Source organism: Aegilops tauschii, chromosome 3, assembly GCF_002575655.3.
Source record: "Aegilops tauschii subsp. strangulata cultivar AL8/78 chromosome 3, Aet v6.0, whole genome shotgun sequence".
Taxonomy (NCBI): domain Eukaryota; kingdom Viridiplantae; phylum Streptophyta; class Magnoliopsida; order Poales; family Poaceae; genus Aegilops; species Aegilops tauschii.
This window is the reverse complement of record NC_053037.3, coordinates 449,398,994-449,423,349: the sequence shown is the minus strand read 5'-3', so window position 1 is coordinate 449,423,349 and position 24,356 is coordinate 449,398,994. Positions and strand designations below refer to the sequence as shown.

At 44.6% G+C, this 24,356-nt stretch overlaps 1 long non-coding RNA gene across 2 annotated transcripts; it reads left to right on the top strand.

The window, feature by feature from the left end:
* Positions 1–5,242: 5,242 nt before the first annotated feature.
* Positions 5,243–7,848, top strand: LOC109731529 (uncharacterized). Of its 2 annotated transcripts, none has more exons than XR_012205309.1 (3): positions 5,243–5,767; positions 6,207–7,381; positions 7,627–7,848. It is a non-coding gene; the product is annotated as an uncharacterized lncRNA (long non-coding RNA). The 2 variants fall into 2 exon arrangements; XR_012205310.1 differs by having other exon boundaries at positions 6,207–7,431.
* Positions 7,849–24,356: the final 16,508 nt, after the last annotated feature.

Genomic DNA, 24,356 nt, shown 5'->3' with positions numbered 1-24,356 from the left:
TCTCCTGGATAGCCTCAAGGACGGCAGGTTCTTCCTCAACCTCGAGGACACGCACCGGCAGCCGGCCATCTCCACCGAGCCCACCGATGTCGACCTTCGGATCTAGTATGAATCCCCCCTCTCGATCTGTGTGTTGGGGGAACCAGCTCAATCCCGTCGACCGTGGTGGAATGAATCTTCGCCCGGTTTCTTGGATCTGGACGTCGGCGCTAGGTTTCTTGTGCCGATTCGGTGCGCATTAGGTGGCAGCGGCTGGGATTTTCCCTTGTCCTATTCCTGCACCTAATAAAGGTGTCCTTTTCGTTTCGTGTAATTCAGGTGCGCCCGGGTGCTGAATCTTCCGTGGAATCCAGACATTCCTTGGCAAATAAGGCGCCTTCGGTGCTCGTCTTGGGCGGATGTTGTTGCGCCTTCTGGTTGGCACTTGGTTCTTTTGCTGGATCTGATCATGTGATGCACCCTCACTGACTGTCGTGCATCAAATTGGGGGGAGACAAAATAGCTAATCTTAGGAGTGCCATTATATGAAACAAATCATTTTTGTGGTTCTTGGATCCATCTGCCGACCTGAGCTGGCCGGCCAAGTATGATACTTCAAGAATCCGTGTGATGCACAATAATTTAGAGTGTCCGCTGGTGATAGATAGATCAATTCTTGTCCTGGTTAGTAAAACTTATGGAAAATATTTGCATGTTATTAGGTGTTTTGTACTGTCAGACTGCTGTAATTTTAGAATTGTGCATGTCAGGTGAGCTTGGGCTCCTTTCTATGTACAGTATAATTTCGTGACCCAGAACTAGCACATATCTGGTGGCGCTAGATGTTTCGATTGTTTTATTGTTATAAATTTGTGCTCCGCGTGCAGAACTTATAAGAAAGTGTTCCAATTCTTATGTGTCAATTCGTTTTGCAGATTCTGTACTGAACTGTTAATTTGTGTGAAAGTTTCTGTACTGCAATGTTTTATTTCTTTGAGGGAAAATGTCTCACAACTTGTGATGTACACAGGCTGCAGTCTTCCACTGTAACGCCCACGATGCGGTAATATCTCCCACGTGTCGAGGCATGACTTAGAGGCATAACCAAATAGTGGTTTTGTCGCAAGAAGGGTCATCTTCACACAATCCCATGTAATGAACAAGAATGGGATAAAGAGTTGGCTTACAATCGCCACTTCACACAATACATAAATATCATTCATACATCATCCAAAATACAATCATATAGACCGACTACGGTCAAAATCCAGATGAAAATAAGACAACCCCAAATGCTAGATCCCCGATCGTCTCAACTGGGCACCACTACTGATCATCAGGAAAAGACACATAGTAACGACCGCGTTCCTCGTCGAACTCCCACTTGAGATCGACGCCATCATCTGCACTGGCATCATCGGCACCTGCAACTGTTTTGGTAGAATCTGTGAGTCACGGGGACTCAGCAATCTCACATCCGCGAGATCAAGACTATTTAAGCTTGTAGGAAAGGATGCTGCAAAGAGGTGGAGCTGCAGCGGCAAAAGCATGTATGATGGCTAACTTGCGCAAATGAGAGCGAGAAGAGAAGCAACGGAACGGTCGTCATCTAACAATGACCAAGAAGAGGTCCTGAACACCTACTTACGTCATACATAACACAGACCGTGTTCACTTCCCGGACTCCGCCGAGAAGAGACCATCACGGCTACTCACGCAGTTGATGTATTTTACTTGGGTCAAGTGACAAGCTATCTACAACCGGACATTAACAAATTCCCATCTGCCTCATAACCGCGGGCACGGCTTTCGAAAGATAATACCCTGCAGGGGTGTCCCAACTTAGCCCATCATAAGCTCTCACGGTCAACGAAGGATAAACCTTCTCCCGGAAAGACCCGATCCGTCTCGGAATCCCGGTTTACAAGACATCTCGACAATGGTAAAACAAGACCAGCAAAGCCGCCCGAATGTGCCGACAAATCCCGATAGGAGTTGCACATATCTTGTTCTCAGGGCACACCGGATGAACACTACGTATAGCTAAAACCAATCCTCGAGTTTCCCCAAGGTGGCGCTGCAAGTGGCTCTAGTTTGGACCAGCACTCAGAGGAACACTGGCCCGGGGGTTTAAATAAAGATGACCCTCGGGCTCGCGAAAACCCGGGGGAAAAAGGCTTAGGCGGCAAATGGTAAAACCAAGGTTGGGCCTTGCTGGAGGAGTTTTATTCAAGGCGAACTGTCAAGGGGGTCCCATAAATCACCCGACCGCGTAAGGAACGCAAACTCAAGGAACATAATCCCGGTATAACAGTAACTAGGGCGGCAAGAGTGGAACAAAACACCAGGCATAAGGCCGAGCCTTCCACCCTTTACCAAATATATATAGATGCATTAATTAAATAAGAGATATTGTGATATCCCAACATATCCATGTTCCGACATGGAACAAACTTCAACTTCACCTGCAACTAGCAACGCTATAAGAGGGGCTGAGCAAAAGCGGTAACATAGCCAAGCAACGGTTTGCTAGGAAGAGATGGTTAGGGCTGACATGGCTAAAATGGGAGACATGATATAGCAAGTGATAGGTAGCGGAGCATGGCAATAGAGCGAACAACTAGCATAGCAAAGATAGAAGTGATTTCGAGGGGTGGTCATCTTGCCTGCAAGATTCTCAGAGTTGTCGAAAGCTTGATCCTCGTAAGCGTACTCGACAGGTTCCTCGTTCACGAACTCGTATCCCGGCTCTACCCAAGACAAGAACATAAACAAGCGGAACCACAATCAACAACGAGAAATGCGCAAGCCACATGATGCAAAAACATGTATGATATGCAAGATATGATATGCGATGCATATGCGTGCTCCGGAAGGAAAATGATGAACATGGCAGTAACTTGGCAAACCAAGTATGCCACTGGAAAGATGAGATGATTTCGGTCGAAATCGATATAAAGATCACCGGAATCGGATGCACGGTTTGCAAATGGCAAGCAAAACAAGAATGACACGAATCTGCGATTAACAGCATGATAGCACTTAAAATGCAACAAGTAACAATGGTACAGCAGCCCAACATAGCAACAAAGCACATGAAAGTAAACGACAGGAGATGCTTGACAAAAGATGAACACTGAGCTACGGCTAGATCACAACATATCAAGCTCAAACAAGCATGGCAAAAGAGCAAAAGATTACAGGATCACAGACTTGGTGAAAAACTGGACATGGCAGTAAACAGCATCAGGTAGCAATGTTCAGAGCACAAAATCAACATGCTACAGTAACTTAACATAGCAACACAAGGCATGGAAGTGTTCTAGTAAATGCACATGACAAAAGTCCCTCACTGACCATAAGACAAAAAGGACCAGAAGATATGATGGCAAGCATGTAAACATAGCAAGTTTCGTTATCAGGTTTCAGACTAAGCAGAAAACAGAGCATGGCAGAAATATTAATATGTAGGCCTCTTTGTGAGCTTGATGCACTCACTACAGAGCAATGCATGACAAACCAAGTATACCTACAGCAAGATGGCATTTTTATGAAGCTACCCATGGCAAGAACAATTGCATAGCATGTATGGATCAACTACAATAAGCTTGGCAAAAATGCATATAATGTTAAGAATCTGCCAGAAATATTTTATAGCAAAAGTAGAGCAAGATTGAGTCATGCTATGGTACTCCAAAATTGCAAACAATTGCAGGAATGGATCAATTACAACTATATCTACAAAACATCCTTACTGAACATCTCCAAAATATGCATGGATCTCCCTGTAGCATCAAGTTTACATGGCAACAAAATTACAGCAGACAAGGACTTGGAGAAATCAGTCCCTGAAATCAGAAATATTACGGGGCCTACTTTGCATGCTTGCGATAGTCACCACAGAGATCACAAAAATATATGGACTACACCACTAGAAAGATGGCATGGCAGACTTCAAAACACATGTAGAGCTCATGCTCAAAAGATGCACAGATTAAATGATACAAAAATGACAAATCTCCAAGTTCTGATAAGAACCAGAGAATAACAGCAACTAGCCCTCTTCCAACAAAGCTTTGGGCATCAAGATGACCTCTAATGAACAAGGTGCAATTGAACAAAATGAAGAGCATCACGAGACGAACAATTTGACATATTACACGCGCGAATCGGAGCTACATCCAAGAAGTTATCGCGTCGGGAACAGAGGCACATACTGATAAGATTTAGGGACTTGAGAAAAAAGAGGGGGTCGCGAGAAAAAGTCAACGTACGGGTCTGTTACCAGATCGGATCGAGCTTCGTCGCCACAGGAGCTCGCCGGCTCGGGCTGGGCTCGGCCGGAGCAGGCACCGGAGGAGGAGAGGGAGGCCGCGGCCTCAGGCTCCGGCGGAGGAGAGGGCCGGAGGTGCGGGCGCGCGGGCCCGGGCGGCGCCGGATTCGGGCAGGCGGCGGGGACGGCGGCGAGCACGCGGCGGCGCACGGCGGCGGCGGCCGGTCGGCGGCGGCGCGAGGAGGAAGTTGGCGGACGGTGGCGGCGGGGCAGGCGCGGGCCGCGGGGGCCGGCGATGGGCCTGCGGGCCGGCGGCGGGGCGTGGACGGCGGCCGACGTGGCGCGCTGCGATTCGTCCGCCTGTGCGGGCGGACGTGTCCGGCGCGGCGCGGAGGGAGGAGCTAGGGTTTCGTCTGCGATTCCGTTTTTCGGAATGCACACATATAAATAGGTAGAGGGAGCTAGGAGGCTCCAAATGAGGTGCGGTTTTCGCCCACACGATCGTGATCGAACGACCTAGAGTATGGAAGAGAGTTTGGTGGGTTTTGGGCTGGTTTTAGAGGGGGGTTTTGCTGGACACTCAAATGGACTTGCGGATGCCCGGTTAACCGTTGGAGTACCAAACGACCTCCGAATGGAACGAAACTTGACCGGTTGTCTCCGGGTGGTATATTAAGGCCACTTGACAAGCCTCGGTCCATTCCGAGAAAGTTTGACACATGCACACGAAAGAAAACTAGAGGGGAGCACCGGAGGAGATAGGAGCGCCGGATTGCAAAACGGACAACGGGAAAAATGCTCGGATGCATGAGACGAACACGTATGCAAATGCAATGCACATGATGACATGATATGAAAATGCATGACATGACAAAATACAAAACGAAAGACAAAACCCGACAACGGAGGGAAAATCATAACACATAGCCGAAAATGGCAAGAGTCGGAGTTACAAATATGGCAAGTTACATGCGGGGTGTTACATCCACTATGGATCAATAAGCTTGATTGCCGAGCCTTGCCGGACAGCGCATCTGCACGCAATGAAGGTTGCCAAAGAAGCCAGTGCGCTTCTCTCGTATGACCCGAACCTGAGGGAGGCATTGTGGCCATTCCTTGAGGAGGCTCGCACTAAGATCTTGAGCATCTGGGACCAGGCAGACATTGTCAAGGTCATCGAGGTCGAGCTCAAGGACACAATGGCAGCAGCAGCAGCAAGGTTCGCCCCGCCTCTCGATTTCATCTTCTTCCACTCCATTGCCTGCTGATGCTCGTGGACTCCTTCTTCTACAACTTCTCATCATCTCCTATTGATGTGTGCTCGTATTGTGTCAAGGAAAGGAATTCAAGGCCATGGGAGCTGCTTCTAGTATAGGACGTGTTGGACCTGCTGCTGCTGCCAGTTGTGTTACCCGACCAAGTCCCCAAGCTGCATCCTGCTGCTCCTGCCCCGGCCGTCCTCAACTTGCTCCTGACAGCTACTGCAGGTGAGACAATTGCCTCCATCTACTGCAGGTAGAACTACTATGTAGTTTGGTTGTCGCAGCAACTGTTGTAGGTTGGGTGAAATCTTAGTTTGCCTGCCTTCAGATAATGAGATGGATATAGCGCATAACATTGCTTCAGACATTTGCAATACTTCTCTTAATTTAACATCCATTGGAATAAATTAGATGGGAATATATATGTGGTTTCATAAGCTGGTGCTGCTAGTTGTTATGGGAATAGCTTCAATGCTAGTTTGTACAAGATTTTTGTTTCCTAGGAAACATGGACATATATTCAGCTTTAATGCTAGTGTATTATTAGCACATGCATATGTGCAAGAAAACGGTTCAGACAGAGAGGGGTACCTGTTTATCATGATTTTTGCACCAGTTTATCATCTTGGTTTCCTGTATTGTACTTGGAAGTTTATCATGTTCTGAAGCTGACCCTTCAAATTGGGTTGCAGAGGAGGTATGGCTACCGCGCAATGATGCTGGAGACTGTTGCCGCAGTGCTGGGGATGGAGACAGATTGCATTGGAAATATTCTGTTATTCCTTACCTAATGTTCTTGTTGCTGATAATAGGGCATGTAGATAGCAAGTTATTTTCCTAGTGGTTACTTATGCTTATTGTGTATCACATTTAAAAAGAAAATGCACAATGAGCTTGTTTGACCTTTTTTATGCTTATGTATGCTTGATCAGGGTAGTTCTTTTTTAATTTGATGACAATGAACCAATATAACCAGTCATCAGTACCTAGTGTGCATTGCCAAGTACAACAGTTCTACATTGTATGGAATCATCTATAGATATTATTTATCGATATGGGTTAACTCATCCTTATTGTTCGATCCTCTCTTTTAGTTAATAATGTATGCATGCCTTGTATGTTCTGTCTTCTTTACCTGTTCTGTCCTCGGGCAATTAAACATTGTATCTATTTTTATTGTGATATGCAACTCTTCAAAAAAAGAAACTGTATTATGGAAATACTCATCTGCATGGAATTTCTATGTATTCTGGTAGTTTATTTTTGATACTGTATTGCTGTATTCCCAATCTGCGTGGGAGCCGAAGCTTGATTTGTTCTTGTTTCTGTTTCAGTACTAGTACAATGTAATGATTTTGTGCTTTCATGAAGTATTTTGCGCTATTTTTATCTGTCGAGCAATTTAGAAGACCTGTAGAGCATTTAACTAGACAGTTGACTTTGCATGTGCAACTATGCTTGCTTAGAGCAGCCCTTGACTGGTTACATTATTGTGATGGACCGTGCTGTTCTTAGTTGTGCTACAGTATGTGTTCCTTGTTGTTTACACTTGTTAGCCAAATCATTGCACACGCAGTGTTAATGCGATGTTGTAAAAAAATTCTTGTTTGTACAATGTATCTGCTACATTTGTTTTCATCTTGATAGCTAGCATCCTAGCACCATGAACTTTGATTGTAAAATCTCTATATGCTGTAAAATTAATTGGGTCAGTCTCGAATTTGTTGTGAATTGTAAGATGCTTCAAGTAAATGTTTTTTTGCCTTCTCACGTGTAGGCGGTCAGGCGAGACAACAAGTAGAGGTTCAGTCTGTTGGAGGAGTATGGTGAGCTGCTGATTCGGGCTAACCAGGGGCACACTGTGGCAGTATGTTTTCTGCCTGAACTCCCCTGCACTAATGTATTCTGTTTTTACAAGTAAGATTTAAGATGTGTTTATACTCTTCATGATCATCTGGCATGTAGTAATCGTTATTTTTTGTGACTTCTAAAAGCATTGTACTAGTTGAATTTGTGTTATCATTCTGAAGAACTTGTCTTTTTTATTAAATGGTCTCTTCATAATATATTTGCTCCAATTTTCTGATTCTTCTTTGCTGATTCATGTAACAGGGCGTCCTGACTATGAGCAGGAGCAGGTGCATGTGCCTGTTTGTAATGCTAACGAAGGAGCTCCATCCTGAAGAATATAGTGCTTGTAGAGCTTGTAAATTAGTTACTCCACTTGTAGAGTTATTTGTAGAGCAGGAGCACCATTGTATTGCGTGTTATTTGTAGAGCAGGAGCTCCATACAGAATCTGGCTCTATACTGAATCTGGCTGTTGTTATTTGAAGTATTATATGTGTTTTTTCTCAGTGCCAATTTAAATATTGGTTATTTATTTACTGTCAAAATGAAATGAGGAATATGACCCTGACAAGTCGGACCCACTTGCTAGAACCTGATAACTTGGACCCACTTATGAGAACATGATAACTGGGATCCATCTGACTAGTGGACCCATGATACATATATAAAAACAAACTCTTGAGATAAAAAAGAAATATTGAACTGCTCAGCCAAAATGGCCATGGCCCAAAAAATAAAAAGGCTGCGATGTTGGGCTTGGCCTATGAAGCTAACAAAAATTGACAGAAAAAATACACTAAATTGGTTGAATTAATGGGCTCGGCCCATATAAACACCCAATTGGACCGGGCTGATTCTATTTTTTGACCTTTTCAATTGGTCGCAATTTTGCCACGTCAGATTGCCACGTCGGATCCGACGTGGCCTGAGCAGAGAGCTAGCGACCAAAACAGAAGGTCATGGAATCAACGACCTTTTGTTTTGGTCGTCGAATTCCACGACCTTCTCACAGAGAAGGTCGTTATTTTCAGTTTACGACTTCCAGCTTTTGACCTTCTGTTTTTGGTCACAAAAAGGTCGCAAATGAAAAACAATGACCTTTCAATGACCAATAGTCAAGGTCACAAGTTGACATATTTCTTGTAGTGAGACTCTCCCTGGGGTCTTCTTTCTTTAGACCCAAATGCCCACTTTTAATCCCTAAAAGTCCCTCCTGTTTGGTTTAGATGGGACTGAAATGGACTTTTTTTAGTCCCTACACCAAAAAGTCCCTATAAACAAACTCCCTCTAATAATGCCGCTGGAAAATTGATGCAATGCCACAGTTAAAAGCAAATTACATGTTTAACAAATTTTATTGTTAATATAATCTCTTTGTTAATATGAATCAATGCCACCGTTTGAGAAATGCTACTGTCTTGCTTTATTTCCCATATAGATAAGTTAAATGCTTCTTTTTGTTGGCTTCTGTGTTGTCCACCGTTATTGACCACTTGTTGTTTCCTTTGCACCTCTGTGTAAACAGTGTTATCTACTTCACCTCGTTTCTATTGTGACCTTTTGTTGCACTGCACTAAACACTTTTGCTTTAAGTGTTTTGTGCAGTTCAACCAAAATGTCACACCGACAACGTTGCTTGATTTAGTGGAACTGCACAAGAGGAGATCTTACTTCCTATCCGTGTTGGCTAATTTGGTTTAGATCTTCTTCTTGTGAGTTGTTTCAATATCGCGTCATGAGAGGTCAGTACTAGCCTTCTTTCACATGATTGTGCAGTGTGCTTTCATATGTTGTGCTACTTGTACGGTAATGTTGCTTAATTTTAGTGAACTGCACAAATGGAGACAAGACTTCCAACCTGTATGTGCACCGTAATATCCCATTGAGGTAAGATAAGGATATTGCACAACTTTTGGCCTGTATTTTGCCACTTTCATCAGACAATTAATGTTGTTGTTTAGTGCTATACTTGTGCTCCCTAATTGACATGCCAAATCTTACATTGAAGGCGAAGCTTGTCTGTTATTGAACCAGGTGATGAAGGGGAAGAACAAGCGGAAGAAAAACAAAAATCAACTCCCGATGTTGTAATGAAGCACTGGAACTGTGATGACACAAGTAATGATATAGTTTTGCATCTTAATGTATTGCTATGGATGGAACGAGCAATTGTTTTGCCACTGATTTGATGCCACTCTTAATGTAATATGTAATTATCTCTACTTGCGCAAACAGGGATCTTCTTTGAAGATACCATATATTTTAGTGGAACTGCACAAGAAGATGTTGGAAACATTAAACTAATCGAGGTGTATATAGTAAGCATGGCAACCATAGTAGATAACAACAGATGGTTCCGGAGAAGTGCTTGATCTCTATGCTCTACACAATAAGCCTCCTGACAAAGGTTGGTACTCGCCCACGGATTTCATCCATATGATTGAGCTTTGTCATCCCTATTGGTGTTGTGCTACTGTTTAGATACTGTCATGAGAAAGTGGTATTGTCCTTGAGAAGTGCTTCATCTTTGCTGTTTTAAATATTTTCTTTCCTTTTTTCCGAGCAAACAGGAATGCTAGCATTTAGTTGTCCTCTTGTCTTTGCACAACAGGATCATCCTCCTATGAAGAAGAATATTGAGTAGGTGAAGTGACTAGTTCCGATTATGCCAGGATGAAGAAGCCCTGTCTATCTTCTCATCAGAAGGAGCAGTTGAAGGATGGTTACATTACTCCCCACAAGACCAAACTAACTTCAGCGCAGAAGGACTGACAGATCTTCATCTTTTTTCCTATGATGCGCAAGTACAATGTTGTTCTAGGATTCTTTCCGGTGAGTTCCATTTTTTTAAAGTGTGCTCTACATGGACCATGCAGGTGCCTGTTGTCGGTGTCAAAACTGGCGGATCTCGGGTAGGGGGTCCCAAGCCGTGTGTCATGGATCGATGGGTAACAAGAGACAGGGGACATGATGTTTACCCAGGTTCGGGCCCTCTTAATGGAGGTAATACCCTACTTCCTGCTTGATTGATCTTGATGAATATAAAGATTACAAGAGTTAATCTACCCCGAGATCATATGTTCTGGTCTAAACCCTAGGGGTATGATAATTAATGTCATAATGATCTATCCAGTAGCCTAGCCTTGGCATATATAATGTACCAGAGGCCTAATATAACAAGAGTCCTAGCCGAATACATTGTTGGACAGGAGTCCTTGTCTTGATCACCAAGTCTTGTGGAATACTCCTTGTATGCGGCATGGGCTGCCCGAAGTGGCCCATGTGTGAACCGCCATGGTGGTCCTCGGCCCGATCCACCTGGTCGGGAGGAGATGTAGTGAGTACCCCCTAGTACAGGACACCGTTAGTAGCCCCCTGAACCGGTCTTCAAGTTGGGGATGCTCCTCGATCCTTCCGAACTGTTCTTCATCTTCGGTCGTCGGTCTTGAAAACTGGTTCAACAAATCTTCTCATCTTCGATCTTGAGGATCGCTGAAGTAAATTCGAAGAGTTTACACGTCGGGTATCCGAGGAGCCTTTATCAATGCCTTGTTATTTTTATGCCACACCTTGGGTTTGAAGTTGTTCCCGGGCGGCAGTGTACTCTTGCGTCCGAGCTCCAACGCCGGACTGTATTCGAGGTATGTTTTGCAGCCGAGCACCAACGCCAGACCGCTTCCGAGCTCCAACGCCGGAATGTATCCGAGCTCCAACGCCGGACTTCATCCGAGCTCTAGCGCCGGACTGTATCCGAGCTCCAACACCGGACTATATCCACGCTCCAACGCAGGACTATATCCGAGGTGTCATAAATCAGCTTGGTTCAAAAAAGCTGAAGGAGTTTAGCCGAGCTTAATGCCGGAAATGCCCTCTATGGAGCCAGCCATTGGTGCCCGAGCTTTATGCCGGACTACTTCCGAGGTGGTGCACCACCCCGACTACGGGCCGATTTTTTGTCAATATTTTTGATTGGTGCAATTTATTCTATGCCGAGATACATAGCCAGTAGCCCTCAAGGTGTGTATCGGTCTAAAGCCCGAGATGCACCTGAAGGATGACATAAGACCGCTGGTCCCAGTATCCCCTGAGACTCAGGTTGATTCGCAAAATCGGCCTGAGGATCAACTCCTAGCTCAGCAGAATACTTCGGGACACAAAAAGCGGTGTGCAAAGTCCTCGAGACTCAGGTTGGTTGCGGCCGACCAACCTGAGGATCATAATCTCCTCGAAAACTATATTGCACTTAAATTTTCTGCACTGGATTGCCAATGCAGTAGCCCCCGAGACACTTGTCAGGTGGCAATACCAGATCAGGGGATCGATGCGCCCCTTTAATATTAGTAAATAATGAGTGCAAAGCCCAGTAGCCCCCGAGCCTTAATGTGGGCATGGGTGAACAAATTAAGGATCGATATCCGTTTGACAGAAAAATTTGTTGTGTTTAACACAAACTTCTCAAAAAGAGAATAAAGATCCCTTAAAGGAGCTAGAGCCAGCGAAAGCTGGGCTTGCCAAGGTTGGCCCCAAGGGGCTTAATAGATAGGAAATCAATGCCACTTGGGATTTAGGAGAGCTTTATGTAAGTTGCTCGGTTGTCTCATAGAGATTGTGCCCCTTGGTCTTTAAAAGATGGGCTGCAATAAATCGACTTTACTCACATTTTATGATCCTATGTATCCAAGTATTTTACATCATTAATGCTCGGATCCGCATTGTACAAAACTTTGTTGACCGACCATCGGCTTCAACCTCCTCGGCCAGCAGCCGGGGAGTGTTTGTCCTATTTTATAAAGCCTTTATAAGAGCAAAGATTTACGACAAACAAGGCAATCCGGTCGTACGGTTTTATAAACAAAGGTACGCTGAGAGATATGTTATATTACTTTTTAATGTAAGAAACATCTTCCAAGGAAAAAAGTCCCGCTATCGGTTCCTTTCTTTGGGTTGTCATGCTGATCATGATCATGAAACCTCAGCTCCGATCAATGTGGGAGCAAAATATTGAGGATTTAGTTTCGGGAAAGTTCCCAAACTATGTGGTCTTTAGCGAACCTAAATTTTCACTTCCGTCGTTGCCGACCAATTATATCCTTTAAGATGGCTAGCTTTCAACTTCACCCAGTCTGAGGTACTAACCCGGATGACCCGGTAGTAACAATCACAGAGGTGCTCCCTTTACCGCCTAGCCGAACAATCGGGAACGTAGGGTAAGCACAGGAGCCAGACAACCCACCCTGGCCAAAATCTTAAGTCAGATTGATGCATATTTATGGCTTTATAACGATGATTACGGAAGGCAGCCCTCATATATTAAATACAAACTCCGATGATATGTTCATTTTGACTCCGTTGCGACCGTTTATCAGTTGAAAGTGGCCCATCGTCGGCTTCCACCCCCTTGTAGATGCTACACAGGGTGTTTCCGTAATAACATGACAACCCTTAGCCGACGTCTCAGTGCCCGAAGGCGGTTGTGTTAGCGGAAATGAGGCAGTCAGATATGCGGGCTTTATAACTTTCACTTAGTCATAGGAGCTTTAAACTAGGGAAGCTAGTTATGAGCCCCCAGTTAGTGTTCGGTGACAGCCGAGGTCAAACCGTAAACACTTCGGCCAATGTTATGAACGACCCGTCATTTAACATGGGGTGACCTCTATCAATATTATAGTTTAACATAGTCATCAGATCGCTGACCAGTTTGTGCTTATTGTGACAGTCAGTTTTCGGCTTTCTCCACTGTGGTGCTTTAACCATGTTAGGTGGAAGCACAATCGCAGTGGTTCTCCCTTTGCACACCTAGCCGAATAAAGCGGAACGTAGGAGGAAAGCACAGGAGCCGGGCAACCCAACTATTGACCGAAGTCACAATTCGAAACCGATGCATATATAGCAATATTCGAGATTTTTTTGCAGAATCTCTAAAGGTGTCCGGCGTTGCACTGTGAGACTTATGCTGGAAACACACAAATAGTTTAAATGTGCCATAGGCTTGGAAGACCAAAAAACTTTAGTAAAAACTTGACGTCCGAACTAGATCAAGTGTTCGGTGCCAATCCGAAAATTGGCCTTCGAAAAAAAATTGTGCTTCTGTTGTGCTTTAACATGACACATCCTATCTCAAGTCTTAAAGCGGGTCAGCCTATGACTTCAACCTCCTATCCCGATGGTGGAGTACTTCTCGTTAGGCCATTTTAGCAAACTAAACTCTAGCGACTTTGAGAGAGAAATTAGGCTCCCCGGCTATTGACCACACACTGGCGTCAAAAAAAGGAGTGATAGAAACAGAATTTGCAACGACTAAGAAGAACACTTATTATAAAACAACTCATACTAATTTAAGAGCCCCCAAGTGACTTGGGTAAAAGAATTTTATGTATAATGATTGTATGTACCGAAGTACTAATATCATATCTGTGTTCACCCGAACTTTAAACGCGTCTTAACCGACCGTCGGCTTCTCCCTCTTCGGTCAAGGGCCGAAAAGTGTTATGTACTCCACCTGTCGAGAATATCGACGGTGTTTCCGATAACCAGGCAATCAGGCCATAAGGCTGTAACAGACAAAAAGCGCTCAGGGAACTTATGCTATATTACTGACGAAGTGTAAGAAGCATCTTCGAAGAAAATAGTACCCCCACCGATACCTTTCTTCGGTTGCTCATTGTTACTATGAGACTTGTGCAATAAATTTTTTGTACTCATGAGTTCCGTTGTGTGCCGACCATGATTGAAAACAATAAGAGCGCTAGCTTTCGGCTTCACCCGGTCTGCGGTCCGAGCTCGGATCACCTGATCGTGACCATCGCAGAGGTACTCCCTAGCCGAACAATCACCTGTTTAAACTGTCAATTCATAGTACAGTTTGCTTTATAGTAATCACTTTTTTTGTATTTGTGCAAACAGGGGTGCTCAGCTTGATTTCAATGGGAACTGCACAAAATGTTCATGAATACATTGAATCATTCATTTCCACCACAAGAAAGGAGGTGCCGACATGTTCAAGGCGTTGTAACATATATAGGAGAAATCACACAAGCTATGCACGAATTTGGTTGATTTTGGTGGAACTGCACAAAAAGAACAGCTGGTTTATTTAGCACGAGGTTCCATGTCAATGTCCGAACTGATGGTAAACCCTGCCCATTCCACAATCGTAGGCATTTGATATTTTGGAATGGGAAAACCTTGTCAAAGGTTGCTCATTGATGTACACAAAACAACACGCATTTGACATTTTGGAACGGGACAACCTTGTCAAATTTTGCTCATTGATGTTAGCAAGAAGACATGCGTTTGATATTTTCGAATGGGATGCCCTTTGCTGTGAGCAGCATCGATCGATTTTTCTTTATTGTTTAGTTGTGAAGTAAATATTGGCTCTGACATGTGAATCGCTGAGATGCATAATCATCGATTGTTTTGAATGTTCTCTATGAATTGCCAGGCCTGTGTGTTTGATTGCAATGTATAGGAACGCTAAAAAGCAGCTCAAACTCTTTGTAATCCCTCTGTTCCTTTTTACTTCGCATATTAGATTTCTTTCAAGTCAGTTGATTTTAAATTGTGAATGTTCATAATTTTTTCTAAAAGATTGGTCAAAGTAAAGATACTTTGACTGCAGACAAAACTTGTATGCAGACTAAAAAGGACCGGATGGAGTACATGTGAAACTGCTGCAAACGAGGTGATCACCCTGGGAATAATCCTAGTACGTATTGTTTTGCATGTTCATCCAATGCCAGTGATACAAGAATTCGAACTAATCAAACTAAATTCATTCATACACGGTCGGATTTCATATAAACATGCCGGATTTCATTACATTTCATACATTATTCAACTAAAAAGGGGTGCGATGGAGGAATAATTAATTAACCGAATCTACCCACCTATGTCCGGCTGTGCCGAACAGAAGCATATTCTCCAACAGACTGAGCTTCAGTGACTTAACTGCAGCTATAGTTGCATAACTGACATGTGGCACAGATGCCTATTGGGCCCACCTGTCAATGACCCAACTGCACCAGCAGCTAAGTAACTGAAGCAGCGTCCTTCTTCAACATAGCTCTTCGGCTCCACCTCGCCACCAAGAAGCTAATCGGCCGTTAATGGTCAACCCGCCTAGCTTGGCTTCAACCGGAGGGTAGCAGCGGTGGCCTTACTTGGACCCGAGCGGCGGCGACCTACCGTGTTCTACTCTTCCTCGATTCTATGTGGCGCGGCCTCGTTGGCAATGGGGCGGGGCCTCGACAGAGCCAGCGATGTCCTCTATCTTTTGGTCGGCGGGGTTGCGCCTCGGCGGAGTGGGGGAAATCCTCACCCTCATTGCTGGCAGGGTGGGGCCTCGGCTGAGCTGGCGATGTCCTCTGTCTCATTGTTGGAGGGGCGGGGCCTCGGTGGAGTAGGGCCTCGCCGAAGCCGGCGAGGTCCTCCACCTCAGTGCCGGCGGGGTGGGGCCTCGGCGGAGCCGGCGGTGTCCTCTGCCTCGTTGTTGGCACCACGGGGCCTTGGCGGAGCAGGGCCTCGTCCACGCCAGCGGAGCGGGGACTCGTCGGAGCTGGCATTGTCCTCTGCCTCGTCCTCGGTCTCGCCAAACAGCGCCTCGCCCGCTTCATCGCCCTCTTTGTAGGCGGCCGCAGCCTCCGCCACCCGCATGCGGTATCGCCAGCGCTCGAGGAGGCCCTCGCGGTCGGAGCGGTATGAGTCGAGCAGCGCCTCCTGTTCCGCCCGCTCCGCGGCGATTTGCTCCTCCGCCTGCAGGTGCTCCTGGAGGAGATGGTGGTTGTAGGCGGCGTCGGCATGCGCCTCCCGGAACTGCTCCTGACGCTTCTGCCTCACCGTGTCCATGTATCGGGCACGGGCCTCACCGATGGTCATGGTGCAATGCACCGGCGAGGATGGCGTGGAGGAGTGGGTTGGCGCCAGATCATCGACTACCATGTTATCCATTGGGACGTCGTCGTCCTCCGGCTGCCTCTCGGCCAGCCAGTCGGCAGCAATGGCTGCCATCTCCTTGTGGTCCGTCGTCCGCCCGTCCCGAAGAGTGCTGGAGCGCGAGGAAGCCATGGTGGGCAGTAGTGGTGTGGACAGGAGAAAGGGAACGGAGGCGGATGACTGCGGCTATGGCCGGCGCAGCAGTTTATATAGCAGTGGTGGGCGGCGGAGGGACGGACGTGTGGCGCCGGAGTAGCCGCCTCGGCAACCGCGTATCATTAATGTGGATGGCAGAGAGACGGATGGCACTTGTGTCGTTTGAAGGCGGAGCAATCGCCTGCACCGCGAAGCGGGGCGGGCGGCGCTGACTGTTTCGGGCGGAAAGCGCGCGCGGACGAGGGAGGCGGTCTAGGTGGCCAGGGCAGTCAGACTCGTGCTTGGCAGTGGGTCAGTCCAGCAGCCGGATATGTTGGCTCGCCAGTGAGCTCGCTGAGCTGAGCGTCGACAACCAGACAATGGACGTAGCTGCCGACCAGGAGCCGGCGCCACTGTCCAAGCCGGTTCATGCCATGTTCACCATAGAGCAGGTGCGGCCGCACTTTGACGCCCTAATGGCTGAAGAGCTACCAGCGCAGGAGGACCTATGCTGCAACCTCTGTCTCCTCAACGAGCAGCAGTGAACAAGCGAACGACAATGCCGTCGCGGACATGTGGCCCTGTGATCCTGGCTTCCCGAATGAGCAGCCGGCGCTGTATCAGACCATCCATAGGGCCCGCGAGGCCCTCTCCGTCGTCCTTCTGGTTGTTGCATTCGCTGTGGCGCCGCCGTCTCGTGTTGTCAAGATGGTCAACAGACATGAGGAATGAGGAGATGACTTTACTTGGAGAGGATGACAGTGGGGACCCACCAGGACCATAGCTGCACGTACGCAAGTGCCTCCTTATTATATACAACTATAATTTTTTTGCTTCCTCATGGTTTCCTAACATCACAGTCCCACACCATTGTCAACCTATGTAGTCAATAAACGAGAGAATTGCACAAGGAGCGGCCGACAGCTGCGACCAAGCAGCTCGAGCAGTATTTGTGTTTTTGAGGGGTGAGCATTGCAGAATTTTTCTTGAGCGATGTTTTCGTTGTTGTTCAGAGGAGAGCAGGGTATTAACAGGGCGTGCTATGGCCCGTCTAGCCCAGGCCAGATATCCAGCCCAGATATTAATTTTTTTCAAGCTGAAAATGGCTAGCCGAGCTATACTTTTTTTGAGGAATACCCAGGCAAGGTCAGCTTGTTATTCTCCGCCCCAGCTGCAAATCTTTCCAAGGAGGGATGCATTAGGCTTAACAAGAAAATTGGCTTTAAGAAATAATAAAAACTAGCAGTAACTATAGAAAATACACCAAACACATAATTAGTTTATAAAATATTATTTTTGGATTTTAAATTTTTTAATTTTATTAATTGTTGCGCGCGCAATGTTTCATTGGATTTTTACGCAATACAAATTTATATTGAAATTGTATTTAATCTAACTAGAAATTTTGGGATAAAAATATTTTGGATCCCATCAAAATGTGGGAAATTTTATTCAATTCTATTTCGAACGATTGGTTGAAATTATTAATCGTTGTCCTAGCTAGAAAATGGTCTATACTTTTAACAAACTGTAAATGGGTTGTAGTAAATTCCATTAGAATTCAAAAATGGGTTGTACATTCTTACAAATCGCAAATGGGCTATAAGTTCTCTGCCACACACTTGTGGGCCTACTAAGTTGACGCGTCCCATAAAAATAGTAAGTTGACGCGTATGCAAGGCTTTGTCAACTTATAGTCAACACACGGTTCTAGCAGCAGTGGCCATCCAACGGATGTCGTGCTTCTTCTTCAATCTCGGATATTCTTGCTTCCGCCGCCCAAAAAATGATTCCTCCCCCTAACATCTTGGGCGCACCATTTCGGAGGCTAACGTGTGGGCCTACTAAGTTGACGCGTGCTACCTCTTGAGCACTGCGTTGGTTTTCCCTTGAAGAGGAAAGGGTGATGTAGCAAAGTAGCGTAAGTATTTCCCTCAGTTTTTGAGAACCAAGGTATCAATCGAGTAGGAGGCCACGCACGAGTCCCTCACACCTACACAAACAAATAAATCCTCGCAACCAACGCGATAAGGGGTTGTCAATCCCTACACGGTCACTTACGAGAGTGAGATCTGATAGATATGATAAGATAATATTTTTGGTATTTTTATGATAAAGATGCAAAGTAAAATAAAAAGCAATAAAAATAGCTAAGTGTTGGAAGATTAATATGATGGAAAATAGACCCGGGGGCCATAGGTTTCACTAGTGGCTTCTCTCAAAAGCATAAGTATTACGGTGGGTGAACAAATTACTGTTGGGCAATTGACAGAATTGAGCATAGTTATGAGAATATCTAGGTATGATCATGTATATAGGCATCACGTCCGAGACAAGTAGACCGACTCCTGCCTGCATCTACTACTATTACTCCACACATCGACCGCTATCCAGCATGCATCTAGAGTATTAAGTTCTTAAGAAAAGAGTAACGCTTTAAGCAAGATGACATGATGTAGAGGGATAAACTCATGCAATATGATATAAACCCCATCTTGTTATCCTCGATGGCAACAATACAATACGTGGCTTGCTGCCCCTACTGTCACTGGGAAAGGACACCGCAAGATTGAACCCAAAGCTAAGCACTTCTCCCATTGCAAGAAAGATCAATCAAGTAGGCCAAACCAAACTGATAATTCGAAGAGACTTGCAAAGATAACCAATCATACATAAAAGAATTCAGAAGAGATTCAAATAATGTTCATAAATAAACTTGATCATAAACCCACAATTCATCGGTCTCAACAAACACACCGCAAAAGAAGATTACATCTAATAGATCTCCACGAGAGAGGGGCAGAACATTGTATTGAGATCCAAAAAGAGAGAAGAAGCCATCTAGCTAATAATTATGGACCCGAAGGTCTAAGGTAAACTACTCACACATCATCGAAGAGGCTATGGTGTTGATGTAGAAGCCCTCCGTGATCGACGCCCCCTCCGGCGGAGCTCCGGAACAGGCCCCAAGATGGAATCTCACGGGTACAGAAGGTTGCGGAGGTGGAATTAGGTTTTTGGCTCCGTATATGGTAGTTTGGGGGTACATAGGTATATATAGGAGGAAGGAGTACGTCAGTGGAGCAACAGGGGGCCCACAAGGGTGGAGGGCGCGCCCTAGGGGGGTAGGCGCGCCCCCTACCTCGTGCCCTCCTGGTTGATGTCTTGACGTAGGGTCCAAGTCCTCTAGATCATGTTCATTCCGAAAATCACGTTCCCGAAGGTTTCATTCCGTTTGGACTCCGTTTGATATACTTTTTCTGCGAAACTCTGAAATAGGCAAAAACATCAATTCTGGGCTGGGCCTCCGGTTAATAGGTTAGTCCCAAAAATAATATAAAAGTGTATAATAAAGCCCAATAATGTCCAAAACAGAATATAATATAGCATGGAACAATCAAAAATTATAGATACGTTGGAGACGTATCAAGCATCCCCAAGCTTAATTCCTGCTCATCCTCGAGTAGGTAAATGATAAAAACAGAATTTTTGATGTGGAATGCTACTTGGCATAATTTCAATGTAATTATTCTTAATTGTCGTATGAATATTCAGATCCGAAAGATTCAAGACAAAAGTTTAATATTGACATAAAAATAATAATACTTCAAGCATACTAACTAAGCAATTATGTCTTCTCAAAATAACATGGCCAAAGAAAGTTATCCCTACAAAATCATATAGTCTGCCTATGCTCTATCTTCACCACACAAAATATTTAAATCATGCACAACCCCGATGACAAGCCAAGCAATTGTTTCATACTTTTGACGTTCTCAAACTTTTTCAATCTTCACGCAATACATGAGTGTGAGCCATGGACATAGCACTATATGTGGAGTAGAATGGTGGTTGTGGAGAAGACAAAAAGGAGAAGATAGTCGCACATCAACTAGGCGTATCAACGGCCTATGGAGATGCCCATCAATAGATATCAATGTGAGTGAGTAGGGATTGCCATGCAACGGATGCACTAGAGCTATAAGTATATGAAAGCTCAACAAAAGAAACTAAGTGGGTGTGCATCCAACTCGCTTGCTCACGAAGACCTAGGGCATTTTGAGGAAGCCCATCATTGGAATATACAAGCCAAGTTCTATAATGAAAAATTCCCACTAGTATATGAAAGTGATATCATAGGAGACTCTTTATCATGAAGATCATGGTGCTACTTTGAAGCACAAGTGTGGTAAAAGGATAGTAACATTGTCCCTTCTCTCTTTTTCTCTCATTCATTTTTTTATTTGGGCCTTTTTTATGGCCTCTTTTTTTCGTCCGGAGTCTCATCCTTACTTGTGGGGGAATCATAGTCTCCATCCTTTCCTCAGTTGGGACAATGCTCTAAAAATGATGATCATCACACTTTTATTTTCTTACAACTCAATACTTAGAACAAAATATGACTCTATGTGAATGCCTCCGGCGGTGTACCGGGCTATGCAATGAATCAAGAGTGACATGTATGAAAGAATTATGAACGGTGGCTTTGCCACAAATACAATGTCAACTACATGATCATGTGAAGCAATATGACAATGATGGAGCGTGTCATAGTAAATGGAACGGTGGTAAGTTGCATGGCAATATATCTCGGAATGGCTATGGAAATGCCGTGATAGGTAGGTATGGTGGCTATTTTGAGGAAGGTATATGGTGGGTGTATGATACCGGCGAAAAGTGCGCGGTATTAGAGAGGCTAGCAATGGTGGAAGGAAGAAAAGTGTGTATAATCCATGGACTCAACATTAGTCATAAAGAACTCATATACTTATTGCAAAAATCTACAAGTTATCAAAGCAAAGTATTACGCGCATGCTCCTAGGGGGATAGATTGGTAGGAAAAGACCATCGCTCGTCCCCGACCGCCACTCATAAGGAGGACAATCAATAAATAAATCATGCTCCGACTTCATCACATAATGGTTCACCATACATGCATGCTATGGGAATCACAAACTTTAACACATGTATTTCTCAAATTCAGAACTACTCAACTAGCATGACTCTAATATCACCATCTTCATATCTCAAAACAATTATCAAGCATCAAACTTCTCATAGTATTCAACACACTCTTAAGAATTTTCTTTTTTCTTTACTAATCTTGAATGCCTATTATTGTTAAAGAAAACTACCATGCTGTTTTGTAGGACTCTCAAAATAATCTAAGTGAAGCATGAGAGAACAATAGTTTCTATAAAACAAATCCACCACCGTGCACTAAAAGATATAAGTGAAGCACTAGAGCAAAAACTATATAACTCAAAAGATATAAGTGAAGCACATACAGTATTCTAATAATTTCCGAATCAGGTGTGTCTCTCTCAAAAGGTGTGTACAGCAAGGATTATTGTGGTAAACTAACAAATAAAGACTCAAATAATACAAGACGCTCCAAGCAAAACACATATCATGTGGCTAATAAAAATATAGCTCCAAGTAAAGTTACCGTTGGAAGTGGACGAAAGAGGGGATGCCTTCCGGGGCATCCCCAAGCTTTGGCTTTTAGGTGTCCTTAGATTATCTTGGGGTGCCATGGGAATCCCCAAGCTTAGGCTCTTGCCACTCCTTGTTCCATAATCCATCAAATCTTTTACCCAAAACTTGAAAACTTCACAACACAAAACTTAACAGAAAATCTCGTAAGCTCCGTTAGCGAAAGAAAACAAAAGACCACTTCAAGGTACTTTAATGAACTCATTCTTTATTTATATTGGTGTTAAAACTACTGTATTCCAACTTCTATATGGTTTATAAACTATTTTACTAGCCATAGATTCATCAAAATAAGCAAACAACACACGAAAAACAGAATCTGTCAAAACAGAACAGTCTGTAGTAATCTGTGACTACCGCAAACTTCTGGAACTCCAAAAATTCAGCCAAAATAGGACTACCTAGACAATTTGTATATTGATCAGAAGCAATTGGAATCAATATTTTATCACGTTCTGGTGATTTTTAACAAATTGTTTCGTGAACAGAAAGTTTCTGGAATTTACAGCAAAATCAAATAACTATCATCCAAGAAGATCCTATAAGTTTAACTTGGCACAAACACTAATTAAAACATAAAAAAAACATCTAACCAGAGGCTATATCAAATATTTATTCCTAATCAGAAGCAAAAATAAAAAAACTAAAATAAAATTGGGTTGCCTCCCAACAAGCGCTATCGTTTAACGCCCCTAGCTAGGCATTGATAATTTCGATGATGCTCACATGAAAGACAAGAATTGAAGCACAAAGAGAGCATCATAAAGCATATGAAAAACACATCTAAGTCTAACATAATTCCTATGAATAGGCATCTTATAGGCAAACAAATTATCATAGCAAGCAAAAACTAGCATATGCAAGGAAGAGGAAAGAAACAATAACAATCTCAACATAACCAGAGGTAATTTAGCAACATGAAAATTTTTACAACCATATTTTCCTCTCTCATAATAATTACATGTGGGATCATAAGAAAATTTAACAAAATAGCTATCACATAAAATATTTTCAACATGATCCACATGCATGCAAAGTTGACACTCTTCCAAAATAGTGGGATCAACATTAACTAAAGTCGTGACCTCTCCAAACCCACTTTTATCAAAAAATTCATCAGATTGAACATTTTCCAAATATGTGGGATCTAAAGTTGACACTCTTCCAAACCCACTTTCAATATTATTGCAAACATTATTATCAATCTCATATTCATCATGGGGAGTAAGTAAATTTTCAAGATCGTAAGAAGAATCACCCCAATCATGATCATTGCAACAGATAGTGGACCTAGCAAAACTAGCATCCCCAAGCTTAGGGTTTTTGTCGTGGAATTGTCACGGCAGACGTCCTCGTGCAAGGACTTATTCATGGAGCCATCGCAGCTAGGAAGCTTAAAGGGGTTAAGCGGGACAAGGAACACGAGGGTTATACTGGTTCGGCCCCTTACGATGAAGGTAAAAGCCTACGTCCAGTTGAGGCGGTATTTACTTAGGGTTTCGATGACCAGGGAGCTTAATCGCTAGGCCTGGCTGTCGATCTGTTGTCTCTCGTCCTGAACCGCCGCCGGGTCGTCCCTTTATATAGAGAGGTTGACGCCCAGCGGCTCTCAGAGTCCCGGCCGGCTTATAACAGTATCCGGCTCGGACTCTTAACTACTCTTGCCTTACATTACAAGTCTTGCTATAACGGCGGTTTATCACTACGGGCCTTAAGCCGCCTCCGGGTCTTAAGCCCATTATTGATCCGCCATCCTCAACCTTGGTACTGGGCTTCACGTGATGATCTGTATGAGCAACCCAGCCCCTCCTGGGCGGGTGACTCTAATGGTTATATCCTCAACATTAGGCCCCAGATTGATTTGAACCGGTTCATGTCAATCTTCAATCCCTTTAAGAGAAAATCTTCCGGCTTCTGCTTGTGCGAAGGCTATAACCCGCCGTGACGTCATCTTCTGGATTCCTGGTAACCCGCCATGACGTCATCTTCCATTAAATTCATTTTTTATTCTGTCATATCCCAACGGATCTTATCTCTTAATGACCATCCCGAAAATCGAGGCGTTTCTGCGGCAAGATAATCATGTCTTCGGCCTCCTCGTTTCTCGCGCCCATTTACCGGCCACCCTTATAAATAGGCCCGGCCCACAACCCTTCATTCACTCCTCTCCTCCATCGTCTTCCTCCTCTGGCGCCCGAGAGCTCGAGCTCCGCCGCCGCCGCCGCGCCCCTTGTCTTCCTCAACCTCGGCCGCTGCATCACCCTGAACTGGTCCAGAGAAACGGCGGCGACCTCCGCATCTCATCAGCGCCAGTATGTCCTTGCCCCTCCCTACAGTAGATTCGCATTAGGGTTCTGTAGTTCTTCCCCTGTTCTTCGTAGTTCATCTCAAGTTCTTCACAGTTCCGGCCCAGCGACCTCTTTTGAT